This window comes from Formica exsecta, unplaced genomic scaffold (genome assembly GCF_003651465.1).
Source record: "Formica exsecta isolate Colony F162 unplaced genomic scaffold, ASM365146v1 scaffold613, whole genome shotgun sequence".
Taxonomy (NCBI): Eukaryota; Metazoa; Arthropoda; class Insecta; order Hymenoptera; family Formicidae; genus Formica; species Formica exsecta.
Window position 1 is genome coordinate 282318 of NW_021853374.1, and position 11017 is coordinate 293334.

Genomic DNA, 11017 nt, shown 5'->3' on the forward strand with positions numbered 1-11017 from the left:
GCTCATATCAACAGTATCGATATACCGTACATCGCGCCCGACTATTATAATCGCGAATATGTAAAAGTGTACCAAAACCTGTGAAATATATTAATTTATACCTAACGTCCGGGAATGTCTTATTTCGAGCGTGGATCCTAATCCTCTGGGCGTATAAATCCCAAAAGACCTCTTCCTTAGCGGCTTGAGGCACAACAAATCATATTATTGGTAGTTGTAATTAATATGAGTTAATTTGCCAATGTTTAATGTTCCAATGTAAACATTTGAATAAGTCTTACATTATAATAAGAGAAATTGTAAAATAGATTAGCTGTTATATCTATATATGTCACGTCACAATATATATATATATATATATATATATATATTGCGACGACTTTTATTTCCGTCTCGCGGCCAAAGGATAGACGTGTCCGCCGTTTCGATCTCTCCGCCGCGCGGATGTACGTTGCGCCGACGAACAGGAGCTAATTCGCCGAACGGGAGATGCGGAATAGTCGTTGTCAAAAACAAAACGGAGAAAAAGATCCACGCGCCGGGTGGGAACGGGATGTTAGGAGTTCCGCGCGTACCGTGACAAGATCCAAGAGATAATCGCGAAAATCGAACTTGAGCGCCAGATACGATCTTTCACGTATCAATTCGCGAATCGCACGAAATAAGCGCGAAATAGGCGCGAAGAATTTGTTGGAATTAGTCACGAGCTGACTAGCTCGTCTAACATTAGAGGGGCAAAGCGAGTGTTGTTCTAACGCGATAAGTTATGCAAGAGACGACAATTACGGAAACGACAAACACAACTGAAAAGAAACTCGTAAATTAAACAAAGAGAATTACAGGTTTATTATAATAGTGGAAGCCGAAGCTCCCTGCAGAGTAGCAATGATAAACCGCGCGGATATTTGGCTGCGGTAAAAAAGAAAAACGCGGGCGAGACTGAGTGTTAGACGCGGGGCGCGAAACCTCGGAATGTACGCCGAAGCCGGCCCGGTATATCGGCCGAAATCTTCTCGCTCGGCGCTAACTCCACCTCGCACCGCGGAGTTGACAAATAATTAGTTGCGACGTTAATTCGGGTGATAACCTGATCCGCTCAACAATCTCAGCTGACGGCAAACGCATCGCCCGTTATTCTCGCCAACTATTACTACATAACTTAATACTAACAGGCAATTAACGCAACGCAAACATGCTTTGATACGGACAGACGTGATACGCAGTGTCGAACACTCAGCACACACGCACGCAATCCATGCAAGAATCGCGAGGAAACTCTCACAAAACGCGCTCACAATTTCGAAACGCGATTCCGTACCACAGACCTAACACATCGAATTTAGGCGGTTTACACTTTCGCGCAACCCGTACAATAATCGCGAAAGAATTCACACCAACGTGCACGCAAGTCCTAGATGCGAAGATTGATAACGAAGTACAAAAAGACGTGCTTTACGCGACCGACACACACACTCGGACGACCGACATACAATACGAACGAAACTTAAACGCTAAACGTGCGAGAACCAACGCAAATACAATAGACGGAATCCGAGTCTCCAGAGAGACGACACACGGTTCGTTAAAACGCGAGGTACTGTCTCGATCCGCGGAAACCGATACTCTCGAGGCTCCGGGGCTCAGATCGCTTGACGACGTGGCCGTGACGCGAAAAATTACACTAACGAAGCGGGCTCAGCCCGTACACTAAAGCACGAAATCACGGCAACGACGACAGAACGATATAATCCCGGGAGTGATCGCGCGTGGCTATTTCGCGGGAGATAACCTCACCGGCACAATACTCTCCTAGGGCTGCCACGGGCTCGACCGTCGACGTCCTCTCGTCCGGGCCCGTTCTTTGATCGCCGGAATCCTCTCCGATCGCTCACGCAGCAACGCTCTCGAAAATCGCTCTCGTCCAAAACGGTCCTCTCGCTCACGCTTCTAACTCGCACGCAAACTAACGCCAGTCTGACCCCGGGATGTGCGCGATCTAGGATCGATACCGCGGGGCCAGCCGGGGCTGCGCACTCGGGGTGCGTATTACCGCGACCAATTACGCGCTATCACGCGCGGTGACCGGCGGGCGGCGCGCTCACGGCTCACGGTCGTATCGGGAGTGCGCGCGCCTCCGGTATTTCAAACCATAATTTGTTGGGGCCCTTTCCGCGGGGCCGTCGCGGGGTCTTGGGCGAACGGCTTGACCGGAAGTATCGTTGCAACCCTCGCGGCTGTCTTTTCCTGGGGCCGAGTCACGCCATCGGGCGCGTTATTGCAGTGCCTCTACTACGGGGACCGGATCCGCACGGGCCTGGGTCCTTGTGCGAGGATCCTCTCGCTGTCCCGTGCGTCGCGCATCACGCGTGCGGGTCCTGATCCCGTTGTGACGTAGCTAGACGTTAGATGCTTTGAATTCCCGAATTGCTGGCTCCTTGCCTCTGGAAGGTCGTCCTGGATTGACGATTGTATTTTCCGTGACGCTTTAACGACTTCCTGCTCTTTCTTCCGATGAGGCTCCCAACTCAAATATTCATATGACAAAAGAAATAACAAACAAAATTAATATAAAGCACGAAATCTCGATGAATAACGCCTCTCTGGAGACAACGGTACGGTTCTCGCTATGTTTCGACTGGCGCGGTCCTTTAATCCGCGCTTTGCGATCGAAAAGGTATTCGGCGGACGCGCGCGAGACGGCAACGTTACACCCCCCACTCCCTGTAGAAACTGTATCGGCGTCGATCACCCTCCGCAGTCACTATTCCGATTTTCCGAATCTCGAGTCGGGCGACGGAGAGCGACCGAAGCCTCCAGAGCAAAGGCCAAAAGACAGAATGGACAACTAACAACACACTTGTGACGACAAGACGAACGCGATAATTCACCGACGAAGTCGGACGCAGATCTTCGCCTCTCTGTAGTCGGGACACCAAATGCAATCGCCGGATCTTCGGTGGCTAGCGTTCGCAAATGCCTTGCAGGGAGAATGGGATGCAAAGAAAATTCCTCGCCAAAATCACAAATATAGAACTTTTATTTTTCTTATCGGGACTCGGCATACAGCCCGAACAGCAACAAAAAAAAAGAACTCAACGCAACCCAAGTGCACGGATTGGTCAGCAACACACCCCCAAAAGAAAACACAAGGAAAAAGAAAATAAAACAAACTACCGAACTAGTTTTGGGTCTTAGAGACCTCACCAACAAAAGTAATCGCGGTAGATCTGGCAAAATATAAAAGCTATGAGGGAGAGAGGTGGTTGCCCTTTCCGGCAACAACCCGCTCGCTCAGCCGTTTATCGGAGGCGTCTGGCTCTTCCACGCAGCGGCGGCGGCAACTTGGGGCGCCGCGGATGGTCCGGGCTCGGGGTGCCGCGTCTAGCCCGGTGTGGGCCCTCGGCTTTCCATCCCTCCCGACAGTCAGGACACTCCCAGATGGTCCGGTTCTCGTTGCCGCATCGATAGTAGAACTGGCGGCGAGGCTGCGGGCATTGGCTATAACGGTGCCCGGGCCCTCCGCAGTTCCAGCACCCGGTTGGTGGGAAGAGGTACGAGAAGGGCGGATCCCGGCGGCGCGTGCTCGTCGCCCGCTCTAACCACGCCGCAACGTCGGACGTCTGTTCGTCCTCGGAGCCCGTCTGCACGGCGCGATCCACCATCAGCGGGGGATCCGGGGAGTCCCGCTCCGGAGCCACCGTCTGTGTGGAACGATGTTCCCTGGCGCCTTGGGCCAGGCGCACTCAGCCTAGCTCCTCACGGAGGCCGACCCAAAAATACGGGTTCCTCCCGGCTGCGGCATCCAGCCACTCCGCGCAGTCGCGGAGGAATTCGCGGTAACTCATCTTCTTCCGGCGGTAGCGCTACTATTCGATATTATAACCTGCGGAATAGATGAGACAATATACGGCTTCAAATCCTTGACATAAATTTTTCCGATCACTCTATCCTCCTGGTCCGCAATTTCGTATATGACAGGTGACAATACCTTGGTAATCGTAAACAGACTGTCATACTTAGCGGCTAGTTTCGCCGAGATGGCATGCACTGCCGATGACAAAACATGCTGTCGCTTCAGTACTCGATCGCCGATAACAAATTGCCTATCGCGCCTACGCAAATTAGAATATCGCGATTGTCTTTGATGCGCTGCCTCTAAATTTTCTATCACCCAGTCTCGCAACGCATGGATTCGCTCCATTCGCTCTTTCCACTTCGCGGTCGCGGCTTCCCTGATTTCGATCTCAGGCTCCGTTCCCTCTTGCCTGGAGCTTACTGACGGCGGTTCTCGACCAAAATTTAAAAAGGCAGGCGTAGCCTGCAAGGACGTATAATACGCAGTGTTGTACGCGAATTGAAATTCCGACAAATATAAATCCCAATCTCGATGATCTTGCTCGAGAAACGCCGTAATCATCGTTTTTAGTACGCGGTTCACTCGCTCTATGGGATTCGCTTGGAGATGATACGGCGGTACTGTTACATGCGCGATATCATGCTCTTCCGCAAAAGCTTTTAATTCTCGATTAATAAACTCCATACCGTTATCGGTTAATCAAAAATTACGCAAGGTGCTCCCTCATGATTAATAATTAAGTCGTCGATAGCCTTTCGGATCTTTTTACCATTAGCCTTTCGGAGCGGGCAACATTCGACCCACTTGGAAAATAGGTCTTGTAGAACAAGAAGGTACTCGAATTTACTCCGAGTGACGGGAAAAGGGCCCATAATATCCGCGGCTACCACTGTCCACGGCGTTTCGACCTTTCTCCGCCCCATTAAGCCAGCGGGCACATTTTGTTCAACCTTAGTTTGTTGACAAGTATCGCAACAACAGGTATAATTCGCGACTTCCCTAAACATACGCGGCCAATAATATTGTTTCGCGACGCGCTGATACGTTTTTTCGGTACCTAAATGACCAGCCTGAGAGGTATCATGGTTGGCTGGAATGATGTCAAGACGCAAATTTTTCAGAAGCACGCGCTTCCACTGCTCTAGATTGTCCACTACCTGTAATATTACCGGGTTCGGTTTTCGAAAATATAGGTGATCGTTCTCGATCTTCCACCCCGGGTATTTACGCGGCTCGTTTCCGACATTTCGTACACGGGTGTCGTACCATTTATCGCCCGTGATCGCTACGGCGCATAACTCTTCGGCGGACTCGTACATTCGCGATAGCGCGTCGGGAACATGATGTAACGCTCCTTTGCGGTGTTCAATCACATAATCGTACTCCAGTAACTCAAGAGCCCATCTCGCTAACCGACCCGTAGGGTTTTCAAATTATGCAACCATCTCAAACAGCTATTATCGGTGATGACTCTAAAATGGTAACCTTCTAAATAGAGTCTAAATCGAATCACCCACACGACCGCTAGGCATTCCTTCTTCTCCGCCTCTAATAATGCGCGGCTTGCAAATGCGATAACGTGCTCATCGCCTTCCGATTCTTGAGTTACGACGGCGCCTAAACCGACCGAACTCGCGTCTGTTTGAAGCACGAACGGTAATTCGAATTTTGGACACGATAACGTAGGTGGTGAGGTGATGCACGATTTTACCGCTTCAAATGCTAATTTTTGGTCATCCCCCCACTCCCAAGAGTAGTTCTTCTGGAGGAGACGCGTTAGCGGTTCTAATTTCGTGGCGCATTGCGGTATGAATCTTTTATACCACGACGCCATTCCTACAAAACATCGTAATTGCTTAACATTTTTCGGCGGCGGGTACTCGACATTCGGCTCGGTTTTATCGGGATCGACCTTCAACCCCTCTTGTTGCACTAAGAATCCGAGATATTCAACCTGAGAGCGACAGAACTTACTCTTCTCCGGATTAATTGTTAGACCGGCTTCTTTTATTCTATCTAACACGCGTTTCAACCAAACGGAATTGAAACAAATCTTTACCGGTACCGTAAACGCGGTTAGCTCGCGACTATTATGTTCTAACGGAACTTGGAAGTAGGCTTGACTGAGATCGATAGCCGAAATGTATCGGGCGGCACGCAATTTATCTAGGATCGCGTTTATGTATGGTAAAGGGTACGCGTACTTTTTTGATACGCTATTTAGCCTACGAAAATCGAGACAAAACCGGTACGTGCCATTCGACTTTTTGATTTACATTACTATCGGGCTAGACCATTCGCTTTTCGAAGGCTCTATAATTCCCGCTTCCAACATTTTGTCTACTTCCGCGTAAATTGCTTCCTGAATTTTCGGCAACACCGGGTAGTAACGCTGTTTAATAGGCGCGTGATTTCCGACATCTATCCGGTGCTGCGTTAAATTTGTCACGCCGGGTTTGTTCGGATCTCCCACGATTTCCGATTCGAGAAAATTTTTCAACCGACGCTCTTCCGTAGCCGATATCTCCACTAATCCGCAACAGATAGGCGAATTTCTGCGCGAGTTACAAGTCGCGGTCGTCCGCGCTTATTCGCGATTTTTGGCGAATGCGTTCGGTTATTAGCCGTAGGCGGCCGATTCGCCCCCAACAAGATTCCCTCCGTCTTCATGGCGGCTCTTCTCGTCGGCGCGCCCTCGCTCTTCGAGGCGTTTACGCGGAGCGACGGATCCCCCCGTTCCGCATCGAACTCGTATTCTATAGTCGGGTTTTCCAAAAAGTACCACCTCTTTGTCGCGAAATTTACACCAATTCCAAATACCGACAGAAAATCTATTCCGACTATACACGGTAACGCCAATGTTGGTAACGCATAAACTTTTAATGATTTAACTCGATGACGGAGCGTAAGTGGAATTTCGATCTCCCCCTTTATTCGTGTGGTTTGGCCCGTAGCCGTTGTTACGCGTTTACCGTCCGAACTTCTAAATTGCAACTCTAATTCTTTCGCTAATTCGACTGTGGATGGTCCGAGAAAAATACGACTCGATCCTGAATCCAATAACGCGAGGACTTTCTTCCCTAATATTCCGACACGTAAAAACAATAACAACGATTCGTCACGACAACCAAACGCATTATACGATAATTCACAATTATTTGAAACGACACGAATAGGGGTTTTGTTTAAAATAAGAGTCGGGTTTCCCCCGCGAATCGACTCCTCTACCCGTTTCGGGGCACGTACGTAATGTTACTTCGGCGCGACCGCAACGATAACAATGTCTTCGCGGCGCGGCCTCACAATCTCGCGAGAGATGACCGATGCCAATCGTTGGAATCACAATTCTAACATTTCGCTGTTGAGACTCGTGACGGTCGTATCCCCGTTGGCGCGGATTTTGTAGATGACGAACTCGAGGCCGTAGATCCCGTTTCCGACGTCGAAGTGTTCGCGGCGCGGTCCGGCCCCCGTCGCTTCTCCTTCCGTGATCCGGCCCCCGAATTCGTGGAACTAGCGGAAGTATTCAGTGCGACGATTGTCTCGTGCCGATTTGCGTGGCGGTTAGTATTTCGCGGCGATCGATAAGCTAAATCGGGGAACAATGATTTTTCGGGTGTCGGCGACGCCCGATAGCGGTGCACTAATTGGTGACTACTCTCCACTCGAGTTGCGACGTCCTCCAACGCGTCGAGATCCTTCACCTTGTCCCGGCGCATTGCAATTTGCAAGCGTGGCAACAGATTGCGGAACGCGTAGCTAACTTGCTCGGCGTCGCTCCATGGGGGAGTTAACCGATCGAACATTGCCCGTAAACAGGTTACATAATCCGCCACAGACTCCTGTTCCCCCTGAGTTCGCCTTATTATTTCGTCGCGAAGAGCGAACTGGAAATCGGGATCTCCGAAGCGCATACGCCACGCGGATTTAAAAGTCGCCCACGTAGTTAGTTGATTGCGTTTACCGCGGAACCAATGCAGCGCGATACCGGACAAAAAGAATGGCAAACAGCAGAGGATGTCCTCATCCGCTACCGGTACTAAATCGCGACCCTCTTCAATACGCATCAAGAACGTCTCGGCATCTTCCCTTCGAGTTCCCGAAAATTTTAAATTCCATTTACGCATCACGTTATAGGCCATAGGTCATCGCGGAATTTCCCGGCGAATCGCGCGACGGATTGTGTCCGGTCGAACGCGGAGTACCGGGCGATCGCGATGGTTCACGCGAGCCCTGAGGCGCCATCGGACTGTCCGGACGAACCGACTCTTCCTGAGGAAGCTCCAGATGCTCGTGGTCCGACATCTCGGCCTCTCCTTCCGCGAACGATAATCGAATCCCGGTACGATCGTCACGCACGCGACGCAATAATCGGGCTGTCAAAATTGAGTAACTTCCTTCGATTGGAAGTCTACGCCGATTTAATTCGTCGATAAGCTGTTTGTGATTTAATACGAAAACCCACTCGTCCTCGGGATCTACGCGACTCATACGGTCTTCTCGACTTTTCTATTCGAAACGTAAACACTCGCCGTAACGTATTAAACAAACCGTTACACGACGAAAATAACACAGCGAATACCAAAAGAACAAGAACAATACCTCGAACAAAGAGACAATAACATTACACGAAAATATGAGAGCCTTGTTTTTGAACCTCTCACAACAGTTAATTTCGAATTTATATTCGCGACGCTATTTAATAATCTTTTCCCAATAAATATTTCACGATACTTTCGAAGACCGAACATACCGATAAAATACATTTCACGATCGAGAATTTCTTAGCGACGTTGGTTTAATCGTGGATCTCCAATACGCAGAGAAAAAGAAATTTTCTTCCTGACCGTTTCTCGCGAAGCCTAATATTAACCAAAACTTCCCGACGCCAAGCGCCTCTTGCGCTCCTCTGAAATATTCAACGTGGCCCCACGTTGGGAGCCAAATTTTTGCGACGACTTTTACTTCCGTCTCACGGCCGAACGATAGACGCGTCCGCCGTTTCGATCTCTCCGTCGCGCGGATGTACGTTGCGCCGACGAACAGGAGCTAATTCGCTGAACGGGAGATGCGGAATAGTCGTTGTCAAAAACAAAATGGAGAAAAAGATCCACGCGCCGGGTGGGAACGGGATATTAGGAGTTTCGCGCGTACCGTGACAAGATGCGAGAGATAATCGCGAAAATCGAACTTGGGCGCCAGATTCGATCTTTCACGTATCAATTCGCGAATCGCATGAAATAAGCGCGAAATAGGCGCGAAAGAATTTGTCGGAATTCGCCACGGGCTGACTAGCTCGCCTAACGGTAGAAAGGCAGAGCAAGTGTTGTTCTAACGCGATAAGTAATGCAAGAAACGACAATTACGGAAATGACAAACACAATTGAAAAGAAACTCGTAAATTAAACAAAGAGAATAACAGGTTTATTATAATAGTGGGAGCCGAAGCTCCCTGGAGAGTAGCAATGATAAACCGCGCGGATATTCGGCTGAGGTAAAAGAGAAAAACGCGGGCAAGACTAGGTCGCGAAACCCCGGAATGTACGCCGAAGCCGGCCCAGTATATCGGCCGGAATCTTCTCGCTCGGCGTTAACTCCATCTCGCACCGCGGGGTTGACAAATAATTAGTTGCGACGTTAATTCGGGTGATAACCTGATCCGCTCAACAATCTCGATCAGCTGACGGCGAACGTATCGCCCGTTATTCTCGCCAACTGTTACTACACAACTTAATACTAACAGGCAATTAACGCAACGCGAACATGCTTTGATACGGACAGACGTGATACGCAGTGTCGAACACTCAGCACACACGCACGCAATCCATGCAAGAATCGCGAGGAAACTCTCACAAAACGCGCTCACAATTTCGAAACGCGATTCTGTACCACAAACCTAACACATCGAATTTACGCGGTTTACTCTCGCGCAACCCATACAATAATCGCGAAAGAATTCGCACCAACGTGCACGCAAGTTTTAGATGCGAAGATTCATAACGAAGTACAAAAAGACGTGCTTTACGCGACCGACACACACACTCGGACGACCCACATACAATACGAACGAAACTTAAACGCTAAACGTGCGAGAACCAACGCAAATACAATTGACTGGCGCGGTCCTTTAATCCGCGCTTTGCGATCGAAAAGGTATTCGGCGGACGCGCGCGAGACGGCAACGTCACAATATACACTAGTGTTCAAAGAAAGTGCATCACGCAGGAATTTCATATTTCTCACCATCTTTTGCGATGGTATAGTATGTTACATTAATGACTAGCATCACAAAATACGATAGAAATATAAACAAAAAATATTTATTAATAATTAATGCAAAACTAACTAATATTTGACAAGTGCTTCCGAAATATTTCAAAAAGAGCATTTGCAATTTTTATACAACAGTTTTATAAATACGACAATTATGGCTGAAATGTTATCAGAAACCTCCAAGTTGCTTTAATTTATCATTTCAAATAAAAAACAAAATTAAAAATTCACCAGATGCAAACTAATATTTAGTTGAACCGCCTCTAGCCTAATAACAGCAGCACATTGTCAAGGCAGAATTGATAAAATTAATTTCTGAAGATAATCAACTGATAGTTCGTGATTCCAAACACGAATTATCGCTTCCTAAAGTTTACGAAAGGTCTTTGGTTTCTTTTTGGCAACTGCAGATTCCATACAATGCCAACAATTCTCTATAGGAGCTGTTTCCTGGCCATTTAAAAGTTGTAATAGACTGTTCTTCCAACCAATTTTTTCATTTATAACAAAAGTGAACGCATTACTGTCTTACTTCTTATGCAGAACTGAAGCTAAAGTAATTACAGAAGTGCTTACTTAAACTTTTCGCCCGATAACAAGGAGCAGAATCGTCCTGAAAGGTGCAGTTACTTGGCAGATTAAAATGGTCTCTAATAGTTGACAGCAATTTAGCCTTCCAATATAGTCAGATATTTATTGAGATATGATTAGGAGGTGCATTCCGTATCGCGGAGTAGCAGCTGCAGTTTATAAGAGGTTCATTAGATGATATATGTTATATATATATATATATATAGTCGCATATATGTAGTCGCACTGTGTCAAATAGAACCATTGCTCCATGTAGTTCGATTGTAAATCCGTTGCAAACCATAAAAATTTTAATTA